General features: G+C 50.0%; 1 long non-coding RNA gene across 1 annotated transcript; it reads right to left on the reverse strand.

Moving 5' to 3' along the window:
• Nucleotides 1–5,769: 5,769 nt before the first annotated feature.
• On the reverse strand, nt 5,770–7,574 carry LOC105861355 (uncharacterized). Its single transcript, XR_012919229.1, has 2 exons — nt 6,731–7,574; nt 5,770–6,164 (listed from the first exon to the last, which is right to left on the reverse strand). It is a non-coding gene; the product is annotated as an uncharacterized LOC105861355 (long non-coding RNA).
• Nucleotides 7,575–15,527: the final 7,953 nt, after the last annotated feature.

Below are 15,527 nucleotides of genomic sequence, written 5' to 3' on the forward strand. Positions count from 1 at the left end.
TTTTTTTGAGACAGGGTCTTGCTCTGTCGTTTGGGTTGGAGGGCAGTTGTGGGGTCATCACAGCTCGCTGCAGCCTCCGACTCCCAGACTCAAGCGCTCTTCCTGCCTTAGCTTCCCGAGTAGCTGGGACTACAGGCACATGCCACCATGCTCAGCTATTTTTTTAAAAAAAAGTTTATAGAGATGGGTCTCACTATGTTGCCTAGGCTGTTCTCAAACTCCTGGCCTCAAGTGATCATCCCTTCTCGACCTCCCAAAGTGCTGAGATTACAGATGTGAACCATCACTCCTGGCCTACATTTTGAATTTAATTCAAAAATTAAATTTTTGGCCTGGCGTGGTGGCTCACGCCTGTAATCCTAGCACTTTGGGAGGCCGAGGCCGGCGGATTGCTCAAGGTCAGGAGTTCGAAACCAGCCTGAGAGAGACCCCGTCTCTACCAAAAATAGAAATAAATTAATTGATCAACTAAAAATATATATACAAAAAATTAGCCGGGCATGGTGGCGCATGCCTGTAGTCCCAGCTACTCGGGAGGCTGAGGTAGTAGGATCGCTGAGCCCCGGAGATTGAGGTTGCTGTGAGCTAGGCTGACGCCACGGCACTCACTCTAGCCTAGGCAACAAAGTGAGACTCTGTCTCAAAAAAAAAAAAAAAATTAAACTTTTGAAGAAAAAGGAGAGTAATTTAAGAATTTGAGGAGTGATAAAATACCTCCCTCTCCCCCGATACCGACCCCCCCACCAGCTGGCCTGAAATCCCCGTTAGAATCACGTTCAGCTCACAAAAGCCGGCACCTGCAGAATCTCCTGTTCCAAGCTGCATCAGCGGGCTCCGTGGGAGGGTAGCAAAGGGCCCATGAGTCCTGATTAGCTGATCTGACAAACCATCTGTCACCCACAGCCCTAAGCCACACTGAAACTGCGTGTGTCACTCTTCCTCAGGGTCCTCCCCCAGAATCTCAAATCACCCGCCCCGCCCCCCGTGGTTCAGACTCCCCTCCCCACCCCCAAAGTCTGCTCCCCTCCAGAGCCTTGACTCTGTTGACTCTGCAGCTTCCCGCTGCAGCTGCAGAGCGAGGGCAGGGCGCTGTCCTAGCGCCCTGCCTGGGCTTCCGCGGTGAGGAACGTGGGGACGCCAGCCGGAGTCAGCTCCCCTTCAGAGCACTGCGAGGGAACTTCTCTCCCCATCTGCTACCCCAGGAGACGTGCAGGGCCCTCCCCTGAGCCTTTGCCCCTGGAATGTAGGTGCAGCTGTGCTGGGTAGAGTAGGTGGGGTCACTGCTGTAGAGCTCAGAGCTGGAAGGGACCCCAAGGAGCACTTGGTCCAGTCCCCTACTGTTAGCCAGGCAAGCGACTATGGTTTTGGATGAACCACTTCATCCCATACGCCCTGAGCGTGCCCGCTCTGTCTCATGGGGAAGCGCCCCAGGCTTCTCACCTGGGGCTTTTGCACTGTCCCATAGCCTTCCAGGAGGGAGGGAGGCTTGCTGTACTGGTCAGCGACGCAGGCTGCGTATACCTGAACCCTGGCTCAAATGCCATCAACTAGGAGGAAATGCATGCTCTCTTGTAACAAGGTGGCCAGAGTGAGGCAGTTTCAGTGCTGGGTAATTGAGCGGCTCAACAGCTTCATCATGGACCAAGGTTGTTTTCAATCTTCACCTCTGCCACTGCTAGAGTGTTGGCCGTGTTTTTTCTCATGGTCACAAGGTGGCTGCCTGTCACCAAGCATTTTGTCTAGATATGACAACATACAGTGAAAGAAGAAGAGATGCTTTCCCAGAAGCTGCCAACAGTTTGTCATGTTTTAGTGGCCATAGTTACAACATTATTCATTCATAATCCAATATTAGTGCAATGTTGGGAGGCAATTAATTCTCCATGTTCTCATGTTTCTACATAGCATGTGGCCAGAGGCACTCATTACTGTTTTTCCTTGTATTTTTAAGTTGATATATAATAGTTGTATATATTCTGATTGCCTTTTGTTCTGTCTTTTCAAGGAGGTTTATGTGCCAAACAGCTTTGGAAGATAGTGTGTTCCTCCAGATCAAAGGGCAAGTTTGTTCAGGTCCCATTAGAAAAGATTCAGGTTCCCAAAGCTCAGGGTTCCTCTCCTGTAACAAAGCACTGCAGTCACATGACCACACCTCACTGCAAAGGAGGCTGGGAAATGTAGTCTTTAGCTAGACAGTCACGTGCTCCGGGGGCGGTGGCTTACGTCTATAATCCTAGCACTCTGGGAGGCCGAGGTGGGGAGAGGATTGCTTGAGCTCAGGAGTTCAAAACCAGCCTGAGCAAGAATGAGACCCCGTCTCTACTATAAATAGAAAGAAATTAATTGGCCAACTAATATATATAGAAAAAATCAGCCAGGCATGGTGGCGCATGCTTGTAGTCCCAGCTTCTTGGAAGGCTGAGGCAGGAGGATCGCTTGAGCCCAGGAGTTTGAGGTTGCTGTGAGCTAGGCTGATGCCACGGCACTCACTCTAGCCTGGGCAACAAAGCGAAACTCTGTCTCAAAAATAAATAAATAAATAAAACTTCCATTTCTTGGGAAGAAAGGTGAATGGATATTGGGTCAATTGGTAGTCTCTGTCACAGTCACTCCAATAAAACTGGGGTTCTAATAGGGAGTCAGGAGGCGTGGTGTGGAGAGGCAATAACAGTGTCTGCCATGGTAGTTGGTGCTGTGTCCCATTTTATAGGTGAGGAGCTGAGTTCCAGAGAGGGCAGTCCTGGAGTCAGGTCTACAAGCCAGGTCGCCGACTGCTGACTCCAGGGTTTCCCCATCCTTTCCCTGCCTCTGCGGCAGGCAGGGCCAGGTTAGGCTGTGTGCAGGGAAAGCCTTCCACTGGCCTCAACATGGGGGCCACCTCCTCTCCCTAATCAAAACACTCAGTTCCCTTGGGTTCCAGGAGTCCCCTCCTGCTGTTCTTGCGGTCTTCAGCCTCTTTCTCAGGCTCCGTCTCTACTTTCTTCTTTCCGGCCTTTCTCTGCCAGAAGTCCCCAGGCTCGGCCTTCTCACTTGCACCTGTGTTCACTGGTCCCTGGCGTTAAATATCATGTCCTCGCCATGACCCGCAGGCTCCTCCTATCTGTCTGTCAGGCCTCTCTTTGTGCTCTGGACTTGTGTATTCCACTGCCCACCTGACCCCCTCTTACAGGCACCTCGATGTCAAAAGTTTACAATGAACTCGTGTCATCACAGACAAACTTGCTTCTTTTCCACTCTTGCCAAACTCAGGAACTGCTTCCACCCTCCAGCGAGCAGTCCCGGCATCTTTGATACTGTCCTCTATCTCTCCTTCCACATCTGATTCCCCAGTCCCGGCATCTTTGATACTGTCCTCTATCTCTCCTTCCACATCTGATTCCCCCGTACTAGATTATTGCTGTAGCCTCCTGACCCGCTCCCCTGAGGCCGCCCTGGTTGTCCATCCATTCCTTATTCTCTTCTTAACATGCAAGGATGATCATACTCTTCTTCTCCTTTGTCCTCCTCCTCCTCCTCCTTCTTTTAAAATTAGAGATGGCCCAGGCTGGAGTGTAGTGGCTATTCACATGCACAACCATAGCTCATTGTAGCCTCAAACTCCTGGCCTCAGACGATCCTCCTGACTCACTCAGCCTCCCAAGTAGCTGGGACTACAGGAGCAAGCTACCATGCCGGGCTATTCTTGGTCTTAAAATCTTCAGTGGTTCACCATTGCTTTTAGGATAAAAACCAACATTCTTTTCATGATGTGGCAGAACGGTTGCCCCTTCCCCATTATTCATCCTTTTTTTCTTTAGAAAGTGAACTTCCTATTTATAGTTGGGCACAACCATTTAAAGAGCCCACTTTCCAACTTCCCTTGTAGCTAGTTGGGGCCACATGACTAAATCCTGGCCAAATGGATACAGGCAGCATGTTCTGGTCTCATGTGAGGATGGCGTGGGTCTTTTGCCCCTTCCTCTTTCTTGCTTACAAGAATGCAGACACAATGGCTGACACTCTAGCAGCCACCTTGGGCGATGTGGAGGAAGCCAGTGCTGAGCCTGAATCCTAAGACAGAAGGAGCCTGGTCCCTGACTCTGGGACACACGCTAGCCCTGGACTGCCTACCTACCTTGGGGCTTTGGTTATTGGAAACTGTTACAGGATCTAACTTAAGTCACTATTTTGCATTTTCTCACACCTCAACCAAGTGCTGCCTGAATCATATGGCCCCTGCTGTGGCTACAGCGTGGTGGCGCTTCCTCTACACACCAAGCTTCTCCTTGACTCGGGCCTTCACTCCTCCCCCTGCCGGGAGCACCCTCCACCCTCTTTTTCCGGCTGTCCGCGGCTCACCCTCGGCATGTCGCTCTCTCTGGGACGCCTTCCTCACTGCAGTGCCACACCTGTAGTGTTCCACACCAGAGCAGGTAAAACACCTCTCCTCTATACAACATTACTTCCAGTGATAATTGTGACATGAATAATAATAACAGCCAACAAAAATACAGTTAGATTTTTCTTTTACTGAATTTCATATAATCATCCTAGTAAAAACTAATACAAATATGATAGAACAAAAAAAGTAGTGGGTTATTGCTTTTTAATTAAATTAATTCATTTTTTGACAAGAGGGAAAATATATACCTACATCTGTTGCAGTAATGAATAACATTACACTTTGTTTTCCAGACTTCTGCAAATTTGTCAAGACTTTGTCAAAATTGATCTTCTCATATTCATGTTCTAAAAATAGTGTAGGCAGTTTTGTCAATCTATCTTCAATCATAATTGACCAAAAATTTTTAAAATTTTTATTTGGCACTATTTCTTTTCACATGAAGCAATAGATACACAAATAATTAAGGAAAGCCTTAAACAGAAGGATAAGTTTGGCAGAAATTCAGAAAAAATTCATTTCATAACAAATTCCAGAAATTACAGATTACAGTAATGTCAATATCTGTGTTTTTCTTTAGGATTAATTGTAATGGCTTTCAAATATCTTCCCCCCTCAAAATTTTTAAACAAATAAAAACTCCAGGTGGTCACATAAAATTATGCTATCAACATTTATTTCAAACCCAATGTTTAACCACGGGACAATATAGTACAACAGGGATTCCAGACAACTTTGCAGTGAGTGTAAACAATTCTGAATCCGCCAAACATGGGAAGCTGTCTCCCAGCGTTGGGGAGTGGCTAAATAACTGGGAATTCTCCCAATTAATTTCATGCAATGTTTGTTAAAGCATAAGTAATAAAAATGTGTTAATTTGAGACTTCCATATGTATTAGTAAAAGTCAATAGCAACTAAAGCAATTGTTGAGGTCTTAAACCACCAAAAGAATTTGGGGGAAGGACGCTGTTTAGAATTGTGCTTAGTGATAATGAAGAGCAGACTGGTTTCTAGTCGGTTCTTATTGTTTTAAAAGCTGTTACTGAGGCCGGGCGCTGTGGCTCACGCCTGTAATCCTAGCTCTTGGGAGGCCGAGGCGGGCGGATTGCTCAAGGTCAGGAGTTCAAAACCAGCCTGAGCAAGAGCGAGACCCCGTCTCTACTATAAATAGAAAGAAATTAATTGGCCAACTGATATATATATATAAAATTAGCCGGGCATGGTGGCGCATGCCTGTAGTCCCAGCTACTCGGGAGGCTGAGGCAGAAGGATCACTTGAGCCCAGGAGTTTGAGGTTGCTGTGAGCTAGGCTGACGCCACGGCACTCACTCTAGCCTGGACAACAAAGCGAGACTCTGTCTCAAAAAAAAAAAAAAAAAAAAAAAAAAAAAGCTGTTACTGAGACGCCCCCGCTTACTGCCTGCGTCAGGGAGGACGCCCTGCCACCCCACCCTGGGATGCCCGATGGGCTCACCTTAACGTGCACTCAGAGGGTGTTTGAAGTCCATTCTCCCGCAGCTGGGCAGTCACCGTTGTTCAGGGCTGTGCCCAGCTCCCGGCAGGGAACCTGGCACCCAGAAGGCTCTCAATACACATTTGGTGAATGGATGTGGGTGAAGAACCAGCCTCCATAAAGGTAGCGACAATTACTATAATCTGCAGCACATGTAAAATCTGCAGTGTAAGAAACATGCCACCACATTCAAGGTCAGCAAAGCGCCACCTCTTCTTGCAGCCTTCGAGGTTCCCTTCAGTCACACCACGTCTGGCTCTCCTGGATCTCTGGGAAAGAGTGGGAATCTTATCTTGCTCAGCAGTCCCTCCTGGAGGGCAGCAGTCATATCTCATTGTCTCTCGGGTCCCTTGAACTGCAGCAGAGAGGACCTGGCACAAACTAGGAGTCAATCCACACTCCTGCATTGGTAACAATTTATTGGCCCGGTGTGGTGGCTCACACCTGTAATCCTAGCACTCTGGGAGGCCGAGGCGGGCGGATTGCTCGAGGTCAGGAGTTCAAAACCAGCCTGAGCAAGAGTGAGACCCCCATCTCCACTATAAATAGAAAGAAAACTAATTGGCCAACTAATATATATAGAAAAAATCAGCTGGGCATAATGGCACATGCCTGTAGTCCCAGCTACTTGAGAGACTGAGGCAGCAGGATTGCTTGAGCCCAGGAGTTTGAGGTTGCTGTGAGCTAGGCTGACGCCACGGCACTCACTCTAGCCTGGGCAACAAAGCGAGACGCTGTCTCAAAAATAATAATAATAATAATAATAATTTATTGAGCACCCGCTACACACAGGTATTTTATTTCATGTATCTACTTTCTAATAGTTAGAACTCACCAGGCTGGGCATGAGTGCAGTTGAATGACTTGCCCAAGATCACACAGCTGGCACCTGCAGAACAAGCTTCAGCGCAGGTCTCTGGGCTCCAAAGCCCCTGTTCTTCCTGTGACTTCACGCTGCTTCCCAGGAAAGGGGTGTGGGGGTGGGAGAGGGCTCCAGTTCTGGGATGGGACTGAGGGGGCCTGTGCTTGGGACCCGGCATGCTCAGGCTGCAGGAGCCTGGGTGACTCCCGGGCACGCGCAGTGGTCACCACCTCTGGCCTTCCATGGGGTTGAGGGCCCAGGCACAGATGCGCAGCCTGGCAGGGCACCCGTCCCTCCAGGCTTTGGTTTCTCAGTCCACACAATGGGGAGCAGCAGGAGCACCCCTGCAAAGGTTAGCGATACTGTATTGTGTTGCAGCGGTCCCCAGCCTTTTTCACACCAGGGATTGTTTTCATGGAAGACAATTTTTCCACTGGCAAGGAAGAGGGGAATGGTTTCGGGATGATTCAAGTGCATTACATTTATTGTGCACTTTGTTTCTATTATTACACTGTAATATATTAATATAATGAAATAATTATACAACTCACCATAGGTTGGGGACCTCTGGAGTAAGGCACTGGCCCCAGCAGGGTACAGCGGGAGCTCTGCCAGTGGCAGAGGTTCTGCAACTTCGCTTCCACCTTCTGTTCTCTCCCCGCGCCTCTCACAAGTCAGGAGGAGCAAGGTGCGCCCCGGGGCCTGCAGGGAGGGTGTGCCCACACCTGGTGGGCTCCTTCCACGAGCTGTCCCTGCGGCCGCACGGGCGCGCCCACCGGCCGGCTCCGCTGTGACCCGGGCCCGGGCGGGTGTGGGAGCGAGGGGCCCCGCGGCGGCCTGCGGCCTGGAGGCCTGGGAGCCCGGGGCCGTTTGGAGAGAGGAGGAGGGACGCGGCTGGGCGGGACGCGCGGGTTCGGCGGCCTCCGCGCGGGTTCCCGGCGCCACCTCGTGGCGGTGGCCGGCGTCGCCGGACCCCCAGCCTGTCTTTCGAGGGAGAGCGGGGCTCCAGGGCCGTCTGCGGCCTGCAGGGAGCTGTACAGGCAGGGAAGGAGGCACCGAGGGCGTCCGCTCCCGGGGAGGAGGGATGGGGCGAGGACCCTCCAGAAGCTGGGGAGCGGGTCCGCACTCGGCTCCATTTGCAGCCCTGCAGTCGCGCAGCCTTCCCGTCTCCCGTCGGGGCGGCGCGCCTCGCCGGCGTGGGGAGAGGCTGGAGGCCTCGTCCACTCTCCTGACCATTGGAGACAGGTGGCAAAAGCCGGGGCTGCGGCGCCAACTCCTGCCGGGACCAGGAACCCAGAGCGTGACTTGGCCTCAGACAGGTTTCCCAGCCAGCCCCTCACTGGCGGGCTTGCGTCTCCCTGGCAGCTTAGGTGCCAGCAGCACCTGTCTGTCTGTTGCCCTGGGCACCTCCAGGCCAGCACCAGGTTAAGGTAGCCAGGGTGGCCGGGCAGAAGTGTGGGGACGCTGGGTCCCACAGGTTCCCCAGGACCCCCCACACCTCCCAGCAGTGCTGGGCTGCTCTGGTCCCCGCTGGAGAGAGGGGCAGTCGGACGACCCTCAGGAGAAGGTGTGGGCATCTGCTGGTCTGCAGGTTCAAGTCCCAACCGTGGGCCTGCCCAGAAGGCCCCGTGGTCCCGGGCTGAGCCTGCGGCCACCCCCCCACCCCCACCCCACCCCACCCCACCCTCACGCTGGCTTGGCCTGCAGCTTCTGCTCCAAAGCTGTCTTCCTCTGCACACCCCCGGCCGCTGTCCCTTTGTCCCCTGGCACATGCTCTCCTGCTCTCCTCCCCACTCCTAATTTTCTTCTTCAACCAAGAGAAAAATGGAAAAACTTTTTCCAGGAAGGATTTGCTCGTAAATCGATGAAAAGGTGGTCCATATAAAAACTGGGCAGCAGCACAGGCCAGGTGGTGATGAGGAGGGCGTGCTGTCTCCGGGGAAGGTCTTGGGGTCAGAGCCTCTGGTCACAGCCAGCCTGCAGCTGCCCCAGAGGGGCCAGAGCCCCTGCTGGAGAAGTTGGTGTGTAAGGTCCAGAATGAGCCCTGAAAACCGGGGCTCCTTGCAGGTCTTCGGTGGGGCCAGGTCTGGGGCCAGCAGGAACCTGTGTGAAGCGGCTCTGGGCTGTCCTGTCTCAGGCCCTGCGACCACCTCTGGCCGGAGGGGCCGGCGCCTCTGGGGACCTGGGTGGTGCCAGCAAGACCTATTGTCAGGCAGGGGTGCGAATCTTTGGGAGGCGGGCGGGGGCGGGAGAGGTCAGAGAAGCTGGGATTCCAGGCAGGCAGAGAACAGTGACCTCTCCTGCCGTTGCCCTGCCCGCCTGCGCCAGTCGCTAGGGGTCACAGCACTCTTTCTGTTTGGTTCGCCTTTTATTATAAATTATGAAAGATTTGATGCATGCAGAAAAGTACAGAAAATGGTATAAAACACCTATATATCCTCTAACAAGGTTATTTTGTTTTTAATATTTTGGCCTTCCCATCACCGAGATAAAGGCCAAAAAAATTTTATTTTTTGACTTATCTGCTATTTTTTTTTTTTTTTTAGACAGAGTATCACTCTGCTGCCCAGGTTAGAGTGCCATGGAGTCAGCCTAGCTCACAGCAACCTCAATCTCCTGGGCTCAAGCGATCCTGCTGCCTCAGCCTCCCGAGTAGCTGGAACTATACAGGCATGCGCCACCATGCCCAGCTAATTTTTCGTATGTGTTTTTAGTTGGCCAATTAATTTCTTTTCTATTTTTAGTAGAGTTGGGGTCTCGCTCTTGCTCAGGCTGGTTTTGAACTCCTGACCTTGAGTGATCCTCCTGCCTCAGCCTCCCTGAGTGCTAGGATTACAGGCATGAGCCACTGCGCCCAGCCAATCTCTGTATCTTTTATTTTATGATACTGCAGTTTATCTACTTTCCTGCTGGGAATAGGTTACTTGTAATATTTCATGATTGTGATCAATGCCTCAGAGAACCTCCTTGAACGCATCTCCTTGGAAGAAAAACACAAGGGTTTCTCTACAGTGCCGACTGGAAATGGTGATTGTGGGTCATAATGCTTGTGCGTCTTCAACTTGACTAAGATCTGTCAAATCGTCCTCCAAGGGCGTGCGCCGGTTCACGCTCCCACGGACAGTCTGTGCAACTCCCATTTCTTCGCTTGCTCTTGTTGGGCATGCTAATTTCTGCCAATCTGTTGGGCGTAAAATGGTATTTCATTCTTGTTTTAATTTATTTGCCTTTCTCTAATTACTAGTGAGACTAAACAGCTTCTTGTGTATATTGGACACAAGTGGCTTCTCTTTTTTGAAAGATCCTTTGCCTGTTTTCCTTTTGGGTGGTTTATATTTTCTTGCTGACGGACAGTCCTGGGTATCTCCTGCCAGTTACATGGCTTGCAGACGTTGTCACAGCCGCCTTCCCGTGTAAGCCTGGACAGGGTCTGAGGTGCAGTGCTGGGCGAGTTAGTGACGTCTGCCACAGTGGTGGGAGGGGGCACGAGAAGGGACTGGGGCCCAGGGACAGTGTGGAGGCCCAGTCACTAGACTGGAGTCCGTGAGGAGCCCATCACAGGCACAAGGCTGGTTGGTGATGAGGTCAGAGCAGGTCTAAGCGGGTCAGGTTACCTGGGAGCAAACCAGCCCTCTATATATCTTTCTGAGAGACCTTTGAGAGCCCGTGGGGGTTTTGGCCCCCCAGAATTTCTGTGATTGATCAAAGCGTGGGCCATGCGCACCTTCAGTAAGGGACGCTGTGGGAAAGTGTCACGGCAGCCGTGCTGCTGAGTTTGTGGAAGGGATAGCATTCAGGATGCTTCTACTATGTCACCTGGTATTCTCTCGAAGGGGCCCAGAGGAGACACCTCTCTCCCCAGTAGTACTTGAATGGCCAGATTTCTCCCGAATGACTGTCTTGTGTTTATGTTTGGACCCTGTGACAACATAACTTCCCTTTCTGTTCTGGCTGCCGGGAAACTCAGAGCCCGATCCAGGGAGGCCTGGAAAAACAGGGTGCATGGTTAAGGCCATGTTTTGGGTGCTAAACTTTGTTGTTTTTTGAGACAGAGTCTCACTCTGTTGTTCAGACTAGAGTGCTGTGGCGTCAGCCTAGCTCACAACAACCTCACACTCCTGGGCTCAAGCGATCCTCCTGCCTCAGCCTCCTGAGTAGCTGGGACTACAGATGTGCATCACCACGCCCAGATAATTTTTCTAGTTTTTGTAGAGATGAGGTCTCACTATGTTGCTTGGACTGGTCTCAATCTCCTGGCCTCAAGCGATCCTCCTGCCTCAGCTTTCCAAAGTGCTGGGATTACAGGGATGAGCTGCTGCACCCGTTTTCTTTATCCATTCATCTGCCTGGTGGACACTTAGCCACCTCGCCCGGCCAGTGGGTGCTAAACTTATTCCTGGTTTCGCTTCGTCTTTTCTGCCTTATTTTTATTTTACCCCAGTTTTGCCTCTTGATTTAAAAAAAAAACTTGTTCTGTATGTATTTTGGGGGAGGTTACTTAAAATTCTTTTGGGGTGAGATGGGGTAAAGATGAATAATATCCCTTTCACTCTGCCGGAACTCTTTTGGGGTAGAAGGTGGCCAGGGACTTGGAATGGGGCTGGAGCCAAGGGTGGGCAGGGGCGGGCCGAGGGCCTTAAAGGACACGGAGACAGACCACTCTGCAGCAATGGCACCTGTCTCTAAAACACTTGGGCCTGAGATGTGTCATGTTTCTTTATTTTTCAAAATAGGCTTAAGGTTGGCTTGGAGCTTCCACCTGGCTGGCCGGCAGGACAGACAGCCATTAGCATGTCTGTTCCCCATTGCGTCAGCTCTTGAGAGGATCTGGGTTCCCTGGTCCCAGGGACACAGGGGAGGGCCCTGTCCTTTCCTTGTCCATGGCTGCGTGGGGCTGGTTTGGGCTGTCCGTCAGCACTGCTCCTCTGAGGGCCCTCCCGGGCCTGCCTGGCTGCGGAGCCTGCGCCCGCTGCTCTCCTGTCCTGCGCGTGGTCTCTGTGGCACACGTTCCTTTGTTCTGGGCTGTCTTTTCAAGGATGTTTGTCTATCTGACAGTCTTGGAAGGCAGAGACAGAGTCTCGCTCCTGAGCAGAGGTTTGTTTAAGGATGTTTGCTTCCAGAGCAAAGGCCACATAGACTTGCTTGTCACTTCCTAGAAAAGGAAGTGTTCCTGCAGCTTGGGGCTCCTCGGCTGCGGTGCAAACCCGCTGTGCACTCAGGGTCCACTTGGGCGGCTTCGCCTCACTCCGAGCGAGCGACTTGTGGCGCAGGAGGAGCCACCAGAAACTCGAAACCCTACGTGCCAGCTGCGCCTTCAGTAATAAAGTCCTTTGCCTCTGACGCAAGAGTCTGGTATGTTCTGCCGTCACCCATGAGCTCTCAGGGGGCCAACCCGCTAGCTCGCAGGTGGGGCAAAACCCCAGACGTCAAGTCTGACGGCTCCTCATCCAAACTCTCCGTAATGGCCCTTTGAAATGTCTTGCAGCTGCTCCAGTGTCTGTTTATTTTTTTTAAATTTTGTTAAAAACACATTATATACAATTGCTATCTTACCCATTTCCAGCATCTTTTGGCCACACCGCCTGAGCTGGGAGAGGCCTGTCTCTCCCAGGGGCGGCAGAAACTCCTTTCCTGGGCTCCCCGGAAGACAGGGCGCCGGGAGCCCCGGGCAGTGTGTGGACCAGGAGCCGCCCGTCTGCGGGGGAGGACCGTGGTGAGCCCGCTCTGGCTCCCAGGGGCGCAGGGTCGGTGGAATGACCTTGGGCACCTGAGCCAGCCTGGGCTGTCTGTTCCTCCTGAGGTCCCACACGTGCCCTCACGCCCTCCGTCCTTTAACCTCCACTGCATCGGCAGCAGGGTTCCTAATTGTCACGTTTCCAGTTGTTTGTGACTTCTCCCTCTTGTGTTTTCCCCTTGGTCAGCCTCACCAGAGCTTCGCCAGTTTTCACAGAACTTTTTTTTTTTTTTTGAGACAGAGTCTCGCTTTGTTGCCCAGGCTAGAGTGAGTGCCGTGGCGTCAGCCTAGCTCACAGCAACCTCAAACTCCTGGGCTCAAGTGATCCTCCTGTCTCAGCCTCCCAAGTAGCTGGGACTACAGGCATGTGCCACCATGCCCGGCTAATTTTTTCTATATATATTAGTTGGCCAATTAACTTCTTTCTATTTATAGTAGAGACAGGGTCTCGCTCTTACTCAGGCTGGTTTTGAACTCCTGACCTTGAGCAATCCGCCCGCCTCGGCCTCCCAGAGTGCTAGGATTACAGGCGTGAGCCACCATGCCCCGCCCAGAACCAACTTTTGACTTTATTGATCTCCCATGTTTCCTATCTATTAATTTCTGCTCTTCGTCACTTCCTGACAGCCCCTTTCTTGTTATTTATGCAACAGTTCTTTCCCTAACCTGGACTGTTAGTGTGTTGATGTTTAGCTTTTCTTCTCTGAGCTTTACTTTTTGTTTGTTTTGTTTTTTAGAGTCTCACTCTGTTACCCGGGCTAGAGTGCTGTGGCGTCAGCCTAGCTCACAGCAACCTCAAACTCCTGGGCTCAAGCAATCCTCCTGCCTCAGCCTCCCCAGTAACTGGGACTATGGGCGTGTGCCACTATGCCCCATTAATTTTTTCTATTTTTAGTTGTTTGACTAATTTCTTTCTATTTTTAGTAGAGATGGGGTCTCACTCTTGCTCAGGCTGGTCTCGAACTCTGGAGCTCCTGTGATCCTCCCACCTTGGCCTCCCAGACTGCAAGGATTACAGGTGTGAGCCACTGTGCCCAGCCTCTCTCTGAGCTTTTAAGGCTATGTATTTCCCACCACCACTGCTTTCACTGTATCCCTGAAGTTTTATGTAAATTATTTTCACTAATGTTTGTCTAAGTATTATTAAATTACTTTTAATTATTTGACAGGAATATTTTCTAAAAAAACTTCTTATTATGGAAAACATTTAAATATGTAAAAGAAAAGAGAATATATAATGCACTCCTCAGCACCCATCAGCCAGGGTCAATGGCAATTATTAATGTATGGCCAGTCTTTTTAAAATCTATATTCCCATATATTCCTCCGATTCCCAAACCTGGCTTATTTTGAAAGATTGTGTTTTAAATTATCAAATGTATGGAAAATTTTTATTTAACTTGTTTTGTTCCTGACTAATAACATAATTGCATTGTGGTTATAGACCATGGTCTGCATTTCTTGGGACTTGTTCTCTGACTAAGGCATGATCATTTTTGGTAAATAGTCCATGTGTGCTTGAGAGCCATGTGAATTCTCTAATTGTTTGGTGCAGATTTCTACACGGTAGATAAAGTTTGTTCATTTCATCATTCAAATCTTCTATATCTCTGTTGACATTTTGTCTCCTTGACATATTAAAGTTGGAGGAGTTTTGTTAAAATGTTTACTACCCTGTTGGACCTTTAGGTTCCTCCTTGAGGTTCTGTCCGTTTCTGCTTCATATATTTGGCAGTCTCTAATTATGTGTTTAGAGTAGTTGAATCTTTGAACTGATTTCATGTCTATCCTTAGGTACAGATTTCATTGTTGATGTTTTTTGAAATCTTAAAACTGTTTTTATCCAATATTAATAAAGATATGCTAAGTTTTGTAGGGCACAGAATTCTATCCTGACATTTATTTTTCCTGAACATTTTGAAGATAGTATTGACTGTCTCTCGTATCTCTTGTGACTTCTGAGTCTAGGTGGATCCATCCTTTTCCTCTGGCCGCTTTTAAAATCATTTTGGGTTGGGTGCGGCGACTCACGCCTGTAATCCTAGCACTCTGGGAGGCCAAAGTGGGAGGATGGCTTGAGCTCAGGAATTCGAGACCAACCTGAGGAGCAAGAGTGAGACACCGTCTCTAGTAAAAATAAAAAAATTAGCCAGGTGCAGTGGCATGTGCCTGTCGTCACAGCTACTAGGGAGGCTGAGGCAGCAGGATTGCTTGAGCCCAGGAGTTTGAGGTTGCTGTGAGCTATGATGATGCCATGGCACTCTAGCAGGGGTGACAGAGTGAGACTCTGTCGCAAAAAAACAAAAACAAAACAAAACAAAAACCTCTTTGTCTTTGGTGTTCTATGTTTTTATCACAAGTTACCCAGGCCTGGGTTTATCTTTATGCAGCTACTTAGGATATGTGCTTTCTTTGTGGATTTATGTCGCTTATCACTTCTGGAGGTATCATAGTCATTATCTCTTTAAATATTTCATCTTCTTCTCTTTCTCTGTTCTCTTTTTCTGAGATGTTGATCAAATATTTGTTAGATCTTCTTATTCTTTCTTCCACCGTGCTTAAAATCTTTTTCAAACTCTTCTTTTTTTTTAGACAGAGTCTTGCTCTGTTGCCTGGGCTAGAGTGCCGTGGCGTCAGCCTAGCTCACAGCAACCTCAAACTCCTGGGCTCAAGTGATCCTCCTGCCTCAGCCTCCCGAGTAGCTGGGACTACAGGCTTTTACCACCATGCACAGCTAATTTTTTTCTATATATTTTTAGTTCTCCAGCTAATTTGTTTCTATTTTTAGTAGAGATGGGGTCTCACTCTTGATCAGGCTGGTCTCGGACTCCTGACTGCGAGTGATCCTCCCCCTTCAGCCTCCCAGAGTGCTAGAATTACAGGTGTGAGCCACCGCTCCCGGCCCTTCAATAAATAAGGTTTTCAAATTCAACTTTTGTATTTTTTAAAGTTCTATTTAAAAATCCATCTGGTTATTCCTTTTTTTTTTTTTTTGAGACAGAGTCTCACTCTGTTGCCCAGGCTAGAGTGCTGTGG

Source organism: Microcebus murinus, chromosome 5, assembly GCF_040939455.1.
Source record: "Microcebus murinus isolate Inina chromosome 5, M.murinus_Inina_mat1.0, whole genome shotgun sequence".
Lineage (NCBI taxonomy): Eukaryota > Metazoa > Chordata > Mammalia > Primates > Cheirogaleidae > Microcebus > Microcebus murinus.